Below are 13,810 nucleotides of genomic sequence, written 5' to 3' on the forward strand. Positions count from 1 at the left end.
ATGTTAGTCCTTTCGATTCTATCCCAATCCCCAATGTGGCAATCATTCAATGCAGTGATCCCTATTGTAATTGAATATTTTAGAGTTTATTTTCTTTTTGTTGTTTTTTTTGTGTGTTGGTGGAGGTGGATACTATATTTTGTTGTGTACACAATAAGCTAAAATTTCCGGAAGGAAATGATTTTTTTTGGTTGTTTATTTTCAATGAGGGAAGAGAGTTCGTTATATGAATTATTAATTCTTCACTGTTAGGTTTTAGGTACTACGGTGGTACGGAGGCTATATGCAGGTACTTTTAATGGAATATAAGTCGTTTTTTTTTAAATTTTTTAAGAGACAGTAAATAAAAACAAGAACCACACATATCAATTAAACATGCAGCATAAACGAGGATATGGGGATATATTTGCACCTATATTGAAATGGTTTTTATTTCTGACTCGACATTGTTGAAAAGTTTTTGACCACATTTATAAAGAGATTAAACTTAAAGAGATTATAATTTATCCGGTTTTCCAGTATTCTTCCTTATTTTTTTAGTGCAAACCATTTGAAATATTTCAAAAGCTTTATCATCAACTTGAAGTACAATCAACACTTTTATGAATGGAACTTGACTTCTTTCATATGGCCGTTTGCAGGAATAGTTTCATTTTACCTCATTTTCACTATTTTGCTTTTAATGTTGAGTTTAAGCTCTTCCAACATAATCGTAAGCAGCAATGACTTAACGTTGCAGAGAAGATAATAGTTTAGAGATGTTAAATCGCATGAACAACGCATAATCGAGGCAACCTATTTCTTGAGATATACACGCTCATGAAAGTGACTCCTCAAGAAATCAATTGTAACTTGTGCTGTGTGGCTTGAAAGATCATCCTTTTAAAGCCATATGTCGTCCAAGTCCATATCTTCCAATTCGGGCCAATTCGTTAGTTATTGCCCTTGCCATTCAGAGTACCGTGGCGATAGTTATTGGCGACTAAAAAATACCGCCAACGCCAACCATGTCGGCACGAAGTAGTGACTTATGAAACAAATTTTGATTTTCACTCGATAAACACGGAACGGTCCTGTATGTCGCTTTAAATGGTCAATAGGCATTAATTCTTTAATCAGCAGGATTTTGATGTGTGTTTACCAAGATCGTTAAACAAAATACGCCACAATTTAGTCTGAGCGATGTCCAATTCTTAAGAACGCCTTGGAATTCATTGTTTTGTAATGTTTGCTGCAGACGCTGAACTTACTGGCCGTAGATTACAGTTAACGCTTAAAGTTGCGGACACCGTCTCAGAATTTCGTTAGAAATAAAAACTTTCCTAAGTTTTTCTGTACACAAGGTTTATCCCAATTTTCTTCGATATCTGATTAAAATTAAAAACTCGACTAGACGGACGGACCAGAATTTATATACTTCAAGTTTTATTTGAAAATTTCAAAATTTTCTAGAAATACTCAACATGTAGATGTATTTTCCTGGTATCAAAACAATTATAACTTTAACTCATTTAATTTTCCAAGAAGGTATATTTTTGTTATTATGGGTCATGATGAGCTTTCATTTAAAATATTCATATCTCCCTTCTATCCAAGGCTGTTTTTAAAAATTAAACCACAACATTTTTAGGAATTTAAATTATTGTGTTCTCAAAACTCAAAAATATGCAGTCTGTAGGTAGAAAGGTAGATAGATAGATAGGTCCTCATATTTATTATATTATTAATTAATTTATCTTCATTTTTATTGGCAACATCGTGGTTCATAAAATATGTATCTAGATACTCACACCAAAAACAAATTTTCAATATCCCTGCCGTTTGTTGTTATATTTTTTTTTTGTTGTTGTCCACTTCAAACTACATGAAGAGGCATATAATTTATAATAAAACATAGCAATAGCTTTCGAAACAAAAAAAAAAATTATTGCACAATGATTTTATAATAGTCATTCTATGGCACAATAATTATTATGAAAGATTCTTATGAACAAAACTTTTTTGTTTTTTAAATTGTATTTTAAGTACCTACCTATCAACAAACCAACTATACTTGAAATACAAACAAAAATATCTATATATTTTTGCCTGTTGATATGATATCGTATCTTTTAGACGCAATTCTGTTCATCCGCCGAACGCATAACAAAAACACACACAAAAATATATTTCAACCGGATTGTTAAAAAAAAAGAAATAATATAAGCATCCAATTAAATCATTCCACAAATAAAATTCCACGGACCATGGTCGGACAGACAGAAAATAGTTATGCCAGTGAAAAAATTTTAATATTAAAAAAATATATATATAAAATAAAATCAAAAACAGAAAAAGTTATGATTTAAATATTTTGTTTAAAAATACATTTTTAATACCTAAACGGCTGATTCTAAAGCGCATACTTGTTCATGTACACCGCAGAACATTTGATTATGATAATTGTCTTTATTGTATAAAGTACTGATATAAAATATTAAAAACAAATAAAATTCGAAACATTTTAAACCGAAAAACCGGCACCGGTTGTCGGGTTTTACATTTGTACTTTTACTTAACTTTACTTAAGCTACTGTCTTCTCCTAATTTCAATAGTGTTTCAGTATAGTTTCTTGCTTTAATGTTAATCTACGAAACGCCTATTAATAGTCCACGATGATTTGTCCAATATCATCAGGCATCTGTAAATGAGATATTTAACCGCAGTAAAAACTAGCTTTCAACACCTTTTAGCATTATTACTACCTACACACAAAAAATCATGTCAAAATATTGCTTCCTTGCGATGTGAAGCACGAGCAAACAAACAAACAAACAATCAAACAAACTTATTAACTTTCCAATTTTTAATACTACTATAGATTAATGAAACTTAAAGATGAATCGGACATATATTTTGAAAGAACTTTAAATCACACCAAACTATCAGACATTCCGTCGAAAAAAAACACGAATTTGAACAAAAACGATTCAGAGTGTAGAATAGGACTCATCGATGATATAATATATATTATATCACAGGTTAAAGAGGCCACAAGTGCGCACCAATATTCTATAATATACATATGTAAATATAATGGTATCTACATCTCTGACAGCCGTTCTAGTGTCCTAGTGTCGAGAGGTGAGGTATTAATAATATGATGCTAAGAGGATGGTACATGAATGAAGGTGATTCTGGTTGCTCCTCGAAACGCTACCATCGTCGTCGTAGTCGTCGTTGATATACCTTGTGAAACATGTTCCAATTCTTTGATTTTATTTATTCTGTACAATGAATTGAAAATGGATTTTAATGAGGACTCATTTCGTTCTAGTTGTGGGATGTTTCTTATTTTTTTTTGTATCTATATATAAGTGATGTATATTCCTTTCCAATTTAAATATACTTTTTGATAGGTAGACAGTAATTAAAGGGACAAAATCAAACATGTGTGTCATATTTGACGCGGTAGAATTTTCATCATTGCTGCAAAAATTCTGGTGCAATGCGTAATGGGGTTTCGTGTTAATCGATTTTTAAAATTGCTGATTTTTTTGAATGTGAAATTATAGAAATTACTGATTTACATATCTTCAAAATAGGAAGATTATTTGAAGACTTCAATATTTATTGGAAATTCGACTTCTGTGAAAATTAGGTGTGCTTTGAGTACCTCCTCACTGTGATTTTCGGACATGTATGGAAATGGACTTGACAGATGACACCTATATTTGTTTAAGGCACTCTGAAGGTTTATGTATTACTCTATAATCGTTTTTGAATCACTCTATGAGTCTCTGTGATCTTTTGATAACAAGAACTCCCGGATTTTTTTTAAAAAGCATTACAGAAATGAGTCCAGTAATCGTCACGTTAATTTTAAAATAAACTTATCGTTATGGTAAGTTTGATTAAGTAAATTGTTTTCCAAAGAAGGAAAATTAAAATTGTTTCTTTTTTAATTTATCGATATCAACCAAACGAGCATACGAAAAATTGAATATCTTTAACTGTTCATTATTAAAATATCGATGGACAGACAAATTTAACACAATTCACCTATTTTCGAAGAAAACAAAAACTAAAATGCACAGAAATTTGAAAAAAGAATGTTTGTTTGTGAAACTTCTGTATGATATGTAGATTTATGTAGCTCATTAGAACTCAAAGGATCCATCCAAGTACTTAATTAATTATTATATTTATAGGTTAACTCTATACTTACCCAGAAATATCAAAAACAGATTCCAATAGTCATTTAATTCCATTTGAAACCATAAATAATTTTTAAATATAATTTCACAGCCATAAAAAGGAATTTATGAACCTCCTCTCTTTACCTTTATTGTTTATAATCAAATGCTCAATAATTTTTTTTTGTATAATTATATATAATTAAGTTAGGTCGCGTTAAAAACAAAACCTATGGAATTAGGAATATGGTCGGTCATTCATTACAAATAACTGCCTACTGTTTTGCTGTTTTGAAAAACTGAACAAAACAAAAAAAAAGGCGACTACTGACGAGCGACGACTTACAACGATGACGTGGTGTTTTGTTGGGCGGATTGCAATGCAAATGGAAAGAATACATATATATATATTATTGTAGCAAACATTCTAATTAAACATTAATTCCATGCCAACTATAATACTATACCCTATGTAATTGGTCCCTTCGTATAGGGTATGAATTCATGTATGTGTAGTCGGATTTATACTGGCATGTTTTTCATAACATTCATGTCGTAGACCTTTTAAACAGTAGTTACAATTTATCTGATTTTGGTGGTAGGGTAGGTACAAACCATATATGAGAAGCATGATTAGGACATATTGTTGATTCAAACGAACCTTAACCACCCCCACACATGGGCTATAAACTCAACTTCACAAACTAAAGGTCTCTATACCATATACTATAGAGACATAAAAGGGGGACTGAATGTTGTATGTTTATAGTTCAAAAAAGGAATAAAGTTTGTATCCTGTTCATTTAGATACATATTCAAACTTTGATATATACAAAGTATAAAAATAAACAATATAGTTATAGTTAAACAACCATTGAAAGTTGGTAGTTATATTTTTCAGGTTAGCTAGCTTCGTAGCTAACCTATACTTTTGTAATGATAATGTTTACTATTACTTTTTCGTATTCGAACGGCATAGAAATATCAGATTAACAAAAATATTCACTAGAGGACAGTAGTACCTATAGTAATTTTAAATAAAATACACAGCGAGTCAATAGATAATGTATCAAATATTTCTCTACTAAAATATTTGTTTAGCATATAAAAGGTTATAGTGAGCCAAATTTCAAAGATAGAAACATGCTGTGGTGTACTTTTCTTTAAGAATATCAAAGAGGAACTATTCTGTCATACATTATCTCAGCAAAACTTTAACCATTTCCGCAGCCGAAGCAGTGAAAGCTCTGAAAATAAAAAAAAATCCACGATTTTGAAACATTCTTTATTTAGTGCTTTGCTTGTAGTAGTCTTACCGTGATGTAATATAGCCTATATCTTTGCTCAATAAATGGGCTCTCTAACATTGAAATATTTCGAGAATCGGACCAGTAGTTTCTGAGATTTGGGTGTTCAAACAAGCAAACAAACATACAAACGTACAATCAAGCATACAGAAAACTACATTTATATAGAAGACGAACAAATTCTGAGATGACTAAATCACTTAAGGGAAAGTATTTAACTGAAAATATTACTTTTCAACAGCAATAGTCTAACCATCGTCTCTTGAGACTTAGTTCTTCCTAATCTATTAATATTGCTTCATACATTAAAGACGGCCACTATTTCGAAGTTAGTATGACGTTGAAATCGCTGCCATGCAGCGTATTTTGTATCTATTTCAATTTGGAGCTCACGATTGAATGGCTGTTTCTTATATACCAAGGTGCATTTATTATTTCACTAAAGACTTTTGTTTTTGTATTTATAGATGAATGCTTTGGTTCCTCTGTAGAGTCCCATAGTTAAATGACATAAGTCTAAACGGGTTTCAGTACTTACTTATAAAACATAAGGTTCTTCCTTCCTATTACCCGATTCATTCTTCTGTACTTTAAATTTAGCTCTTTCCATTTAAGCTTTGCATCAAAAGTTATTCCAAGGTATTTGACAGTATTAGAGGAAGGTAAACAAAGAGTTTCCTGGGACATTTCCTTGCGGTACACCAGCTTCTATTTTCTTGGGTTGCTAGTAATAGTGGTTGAAAAGTCAGTGTTCTTAACATATGATTTCAGTATTTCGTAGTACTGAACTACATACTTACTCAAGTCCCAGATCCCAAGAATAAAGCCGAGCATCCTTGTTTTTCTTTAAGTGCCTTTCCACCACATCCATAATTCGATGTGCTTGTTTAATAATGGAATGTTTAATTCTTAAACCAAACTAATGGTTCGAAATAAAGTTTCTTTCTTTTATTATTTTGCTGAGCCCTTTGAGTAGCAGTTTTTTTCAAAAACTTGCAATCATTGGTATAATGCGATATTGGTCTGAAAGTTGTTGCATCTTTTGGTGGCTTACCTTGTTTAAGTGTTACATTGGCTACTGCAAATTTCCAATGATTTGCTGCATATCTTAGTTTAAGACATGCGTTATTTATGAACTGGAGTTGTTTGAAGGCTATAGAGATATTTTCTTTACAATAAATCGTAACATGGAGATTTTTTACTAAAAAACTTATTTTGAACTGCTACTTCCTTCTTTGACAGTAAAAGGAACTGCCTCTCAATCAAAGAAGCATCTGTTTACACACCTTTTCAGAAATCTTCTTAGTGAATTATTTTTGAAATCACTGGTTGTTTTTTAAGTTTGTTGTTTAGACGGTAAAAGACTGTCTTATTGTCTGGAAACTTCGTACCTTTCTCCAAATTAAGCACTTTTATATCGACAAGAAGTTTTATTTGTGTTTCTCTCAAGCTCGAAATAGTTGGAGTACTTTCTTCAGCAGCCATTTGCACATCATAAATTATTTATCATCAATATAATAATGTTCAATTGTTTGCATGGGAAATCTAAGGTTTTTCAAACTTTCAAGTTCATAACGGAATTTGTTCTAGCTATCTTAAAATCTTTCTTTGATACTTGCCTGATTTTATTAGTAAACTATGGTTTCAAAGCTTGTTGAGTATTTTTTTAGAGGTATTGCTGATCTTCCCATAGCTTTGCGATCTAGATAAGGAGCTTGATAGCGTTTATAGTTTGGCAATCTATTATTAAGATGAGTTTCAAAACACATGTTTATAAAGATGTTTAATTCTGATAAACATGGTGTAAAAGACCGTTTGCATTCCATTTTGCTATTTTGAGTCTGTCATTGTTTGTTAAGAACGGATTTTTGCTACTTTATGCTTAAGTCTCGTTTGTAAATTCTTTTAAAGATAGGCAAGCTCTAGAGTTTCTTTTATAGATGTTTCCTCTTTCTTCCACAAACTTGGGACTTCAAGGATTAATTCCACGCGAAAAGAGTGTTTCATTATAATAATAAACAAAATTGAGTATATTCCTAGTCTAGTGAAACGGAGTGTATTTTTGACAGCTAAAATGTCCCTTAAACAATTCTCGTCACTGTATACATATGTACGTTTATACAAACCCACACTAAAATACAAAAATATACACAAACACACTCACACCCATCATAAATAATGTACTAAACACATTTACTGAATTCATATAAATAAATGTACATTATTTCAGTTGCTATGACTAAAAGTGCTTCAAAAATAATTTAATTGCATTTTAATGCAGGACGATTATATTACCTCTAAAAGCATTTTGTTTATATCTCTATAAATGTATGTATGTGTGTATATTAGAATATGGCTTAAACTAAATGAACAAAACAAAAGTTGCCAATAGAAATGCACATTTTGTTTTTTAAACTTGTTATTTATGTAATTGCTATGGGTAAATTGGAATTGAAAGAGAATACTTCTAATATAATAATATATAAATGTCAATTTTTGTTTATTCATTTAATTTTTGTTTTGGAATATTAATGAGTTGTGTAATAAAGGATAATAGGACAATAGATAGCAATATTGGGTCCCCTTCTCTTCTCTCTATACATTAATGAAATACCAACTCAGATTTCGGGATGTGCGATTCAAATGTTTGCTGATGATGTACAGTTGATCTATAGTTGTCCCCTGGGGCTAATAGAAGATGGAGCTTATACTATCAACCAAGATCTCGAAAAAATATCAAATTGGTCTCAGAATAATGGTCTTTTCTTAAATCCTACCAAGTCAAAATGTGTTATCATCAATAAATCAGCAATTAACCTGGAGTATTTTCCAAGCATCTGCTTGAATGGTATACCAATTGAATTTACATCGAATGCGCGAAATCTAGGCATGTTGTTTAACAGGAGACTTACTTGGGACAGCCATATCAATGTAGCGGTGGGTAAGGTTTATGGGGTTCTTAGAATGTTATGGTCGTCACAACATTTTACGCCCTTGAACACTCGGATGATGATTGCCAAAACGATTGTGATCCCAATATTAACTTATGGTTGCGAAGTTTTTAGCAACTGTGATGCCAACAGTAGAAGGAAATTGAATGTCGCCTTTAATAACATAGCTCGCTACATTTTTGGTCTACGTCGTTTTGATCGTATTTCGGAATTTTCACGCCAAATTTACAACTTTTCCTTTGATCATCTCATGCGGTACAGGACGCTACTCCTACTCTGTAACATAATAAACACGCAACAACCTTCTAGTTTATATAATAGGATTCAATTCAGTTCCTCAAGCAGATCCTTAATGCTTATGCACCCTCATTATTCCTGTCGTACCTCTGAACAACAATTTTTTGTTTACGCTATTCGTCTGTGGAATCTTCTGCCTAGAAACTTGAAAAGAGTATATTTTAGCTACGTAAAGAAAAATGACCATTCCGTACCGTATTGAATTTGAATCATCAAGCCACCACAAAAAAAATACATACGTATCTGTTTCTTGAATATGTAATTTCTGTAAAATTTGCTTTGGGACCTTTTTCCTTGTCCTTCTTATTACTTCCTGCGAAATAAGGATCAAAATCGGGAAGTTATAAATTGATGGTTTTTTATTTCTTTTTGTTTTCAGTTCTTTTTTAAGTGAGTAAGAAACCTAGAATTTGGAAAAGTGTGGAAACGAAAATATTAAAAATAAAATCATAAAATTTCAACCAATGATTTAAAATTTTAAGAACTATCAGGTTTTCCAATATAATTTTAAAAATTTTGTTAAAAAACAAAACGAAAGCCATTTGAGATATTTCAAAAACTTTATTATCGACTTGAAGTACAATCAAAATATTTATGAACTAAACTCGACTTCGTTTATGGCCACCGTAAAAACGTTTACAGTGGTCGATTCGTGCGATTCAATTTTGGATGACTCAGACACATATCTTAGCCGAAAAGGCATCCATTTTGCATTTTGATTCTGAGCTTTTGACCTGCAATGTCGTCGGCTTGTCGGAACAAAGCAATGACTTACAGTAACCCCAAAGAAAATAGTCTGATAGAAACAGCAAATCTAATGAACGAGGTGGCTAATCGGTTTGGTTCATGCCTTGAAATAATTAAACTTACCAATTTTGTTCTTCAATAAATCGGTTATAAGCTGTGATGTGTGGCTTGTGGAACAATTCTGTTGAAACCTCATTAGCTTCATCACTGATGATTGATGATTTTGATATAAAATTAATCATCTTGACGCACCCTCATTATTCCTGTCGTACCTCTGAACAACAATTTTTTGTTTACGCTATTCGTCTGTGGAATCTTCTGCCTAGAAACTTGAAAACTTTAAATGGAGAAACTAAGTTTCGATTAGAACTCCGAAGTCATTTTCAAAGTGCCTAATTTTCAAAGAACCTCGCATAAAGTTGAGAGTTGAGATTAATATGTACGAATTTTATATTACATGATTTTAAATAACGAACTGAACTACAAAAATTTGTATAAATATACATATGTACATAAATATTATATACTAATTGTAATTTTAACTGAATAAATCAATTTGAATTTAAAGAATGAGATTATTAATTATTAATTAAATTAAATTAAATTTTATTTAAACTCAAAAAATTTATATAAATTCATCTTTGAAGTAGCCTGTTAACTATTTTATGTTTTGTATTTTAGCATATCACTAATATTATAAGATGTACGTCTTACTGTGTATGCATTCAATGAATAAATCTAAATCTAAATCTAAATCTAAAATAAATAATTAATTAATGGGTGTATATTCCTATTTATTATAGCAAAGATATAACAAACTTATTAATAAACCAAAATTAAACATTGATTTAGACCTTTTAAGCTTTTAAATGTTGATATGTAAGACGCAAGTTCATCTCAAACCGATTTGCTTTGTTTTCCCAAATCAAAGACTAAAATGTCATAAAAACCATATGACATCTATTTTACCAGAAGACATATTTTTGTAGATATTACCCTCATCGAATATGCCAACTATCCCAACCACCTTAAACTTAAAAAACAAAAAAGGAAGCAATATTTATCCCGGTAAAGTGAGTATATCCTTAAAACAAGAAGAGCAAAAGCTCATAAAATAAAATAAAAAAGCAATTTACCTTAAAGTATGCACAAGGGAAAGGGAATAGAAAATAATGTATTTTAGCTACCCTTACATTTTTTTTTAAATATTCTATGTTGACACTAAAACAAGGATATCTAAATATATAAGTTGACCCGCGTGCAGGATAAAGTGCTCCCTTAAGGCGAATTCTGACACACGGTGGCGTCTAGGACACGTTGAAAGCAATAGCTTAAAACTTTAGAGCAAAACAACAAAAAAAAAACAACAAACCCTTTCACTCTAAAACCACACACATAAACCATCATCCCCCTCTTTGGGTGGAGTAGACAACCGCATCAAACGTTATAGAGTATAGGTAAGTCGGCTTTAGAAATTCATCTTACCATACTCGTATGGTACGTAAATTGGTACTATACTATCGAAAGAAAACCAAAATAACCTCAAAACCGCAGCAGAGTATAAGGTATATAACTTATGTGCATATGTATACATAAGCAAAATAGATATGTAAAACAAGAGTATATTTTAGCTACGTAAAGAAAAATGACCATTCCGTACCGTATTGAATTTGAATCATCAAGCCACCACAAAAAAAATACATACGTATCTGTTTCTTGAATATGTAATTTCTGTAAAATTTGCTTTGGGACCTTTTTCCTTGTCCTTCTTATTACTTCCTGCGAAATAAGGATCAAAATCGGGAAGTTATAAATTGATGGTTTTTTATTTCTTTTTGTTTTCAGTTCTTTTTTAAGTGAGTAAGAAACCTAGAATTTGGAAAAGTGTGGAAACGAAAATATTAAAAATAAAATAATAAAATTTCAACCAATGATTTAAAATTTTAAGAACTATCAGGTTTTCCAATATAATTTTAAAAATTTTGTTAAAAAACAAAACGAAAGCCATTTGAGATATTTCAAAAACTTTATTATCGACTTGAAGTACAATCAAAATATTTATGAACTAAACTCCACTTCGTTTATGGCCACCGTAAAAACGTTTACAGTGGTCGATTCGTGGGATCCAATTTTGGATGACTCAGACACACATTTTAGCCGAAACGGCATCCATTTTGCATCCATAACTCTGAGCATTTCCAATGTCGTCGGCTTGTGGGAACAAAGCAATGACTTGCCGTAGTCCCAAAGAAAATAGTCTAATAGAGGCTGCAAATCTAATGAACGAGGTGGCTAATCGGTTTGGTTCATGTCTTGAAATAATTAAACTTACCAATTTTGTTCTTCAATAAATCGGTTATAAGCTGTGATGTGTGGCTTGTGGAACAATTCTGTTGGAACCTCATTAGCTTCATCATTGACGATTGATGATTTTTATATAAAATTAATCATCTTGACGCATCAGCTTCTTGAGAAAATGGTCTATAGGATTCTATTCTTGAGAGGGCTTAAACTTTTTTAAGTACAAACCAAAATTCTTATGCAAAATTCGCAGTAATTTTTTAATTAATTAATTGGGTGGCGCAACAGTCCGTTGAGAACTAGAGCCTAGTGACTTACAACTCTCAACCATTCCTGCGTGCGAGTAATGTTATCAGGAATGAAGGGGACCTACAGTTTATATGCCGAATCCGAATGGCTAATTTTGAGAAAGCACTTTTTCATGCCAAGAGTCACTCTTGGAGAATTTGTCAATTCCCCGCAAGAGGCAGTACCCGTGAAGAGACATTAGATGGTATAGGCAGGGATCGAACCCAAGACAGTCCAACGCACTAACCAGCATGCCACGGGTACTACGCAGTAATTTTCCCTGAAATTTGTCCATTTCTTAAGAACGCTATAGGATTCAATTTTTCCCTTTAATATAATTGTTTGCTTGTTTGTTTGTCCGTCTTTCACGGTGCAACAAGGCAATAGTATGACCTGATTTTTTGTGTGGAGGTAGTTAAAAGGCTGAAGCTGCTTTTGACCGCTGTTAAGTCTCATTCATAGCTCATTTGAACAGATCCACCGGTAACACGTACAATTAGATGTGGTATTGTTCTATTTTTAGAATATATCGAAGCATATCATTAGGTGCTCTGCCTGCTTTGGACCTATCATCACTGCCTATCTTCAGGCGATTCTTTTAATGACATTATTGCAGGAAACTATCCTGAAAGACTATTAAAAATAGGATTGGGCAGTTATAAAAATGGATGGCAAGGGCAAGAAGGGAGATTTTTGTTATTCTGCACTTATGGCATAATATGTTTACCCTGACATAATAACGTGCATGACGATCAATGTCTCAGTCAGAGGGCGATGTATATACACACATTAGATGAAGTAACAGAAGAACCCAGCAGAGTTATCTGGAATCGAAATAATGAGTTATGCTTATGCGAACTTGTGATGCACCTCGATTATGTTATTTTATAAGACATGGTCGAAATATTATAAATAAGTGCTAATACGTTTACTGGAGGCAGGGTTGGAAAGGTTCAATCCATTCAAAAGGCTTCAATTCCTCATTATAGTTTGCTTTGGTATGACAATCAATAAGACTTTAAGGAAAACCCTTAAAGTAGCGAGAGTGAACCTAGAAAAGCCGTGCTTCATCACTTTAACACTAGACAGCTTAGCTCTTGGTTCCACCTAACTCATGTATACTTGCCCTGGAGTGTCTCTAATATGTGATACTTTGATTTTCTTTATCGACATGGGAATAGCTACGGGTAAATGCTAACAAATAAATTGATAAAGCCCTTCTAACAACCTGATCTGATCACATTGTACATTATGTAACCTGATCCTAACTTTCAATAAAGGATGTCAAAAATATGATTGTTTTTGCAAAAAAGTAAAAAATCTAAACAAGGATTAAGCGGTTCATGTAAAATCAAAGAATACATTAAGTCGCCGGCGCCGTCTATACAGATTAAAAGAAATAAGCTTTACAGACTTCTTCAAAGATCTATGAAATAAATTATTATGAGAGGCTATAAAACCCTTTAATCCATTTAAAAATAAAAGACACTGTAGGTATACACTAAACTACATCACCACCTTTGCCATTCTCAACTTCCAAGGCTAAAAAAACTTCCTACATATCTACATATTCTGCTTATATATGTACGAGTATCTCTATATGTACAAAACCACATAAAAATAGGTCAACTTAGTTAAGCAATAAAGTTTGCTTCTTCGTCTTCGTTTCTTGCACCCATTATTTGTTCCATACACATATATATACATGGATATCTACATGTATATATAAAACACCCACTTTTT

At 31.9% G+C, this 13,810-nt stretch overlaps 1 protein-coding gene across 3 annotated transcripts in view; it reads left to right on the forward strand.

Annotated features, from left to right (window-relative positions):
- LOC129953400 (maternal protein pumilio) overlaps nucleotides 1–13,810 on the forward strand; it is a 582,858-nt gene that overhangs the window by 452,995 nt on the left and 116,053 nt on the right. The gene's annotated exons all lie outside the window — the stretch shown is intronic.

This window comes from Eupeodes corollae, chromosome 1, assembly GCF_945859685.1.
Source record: "Eupeodes corollae chromosome 1, idEupCoro1.1, whole genome shotgun sequence".
NCBI classification, from domain to species: Eukaryota; Metazoa; Arthropoda; class Insecta; order Diptera; family Syrphidae; genus Eupeodes; species Eupeodes corollae.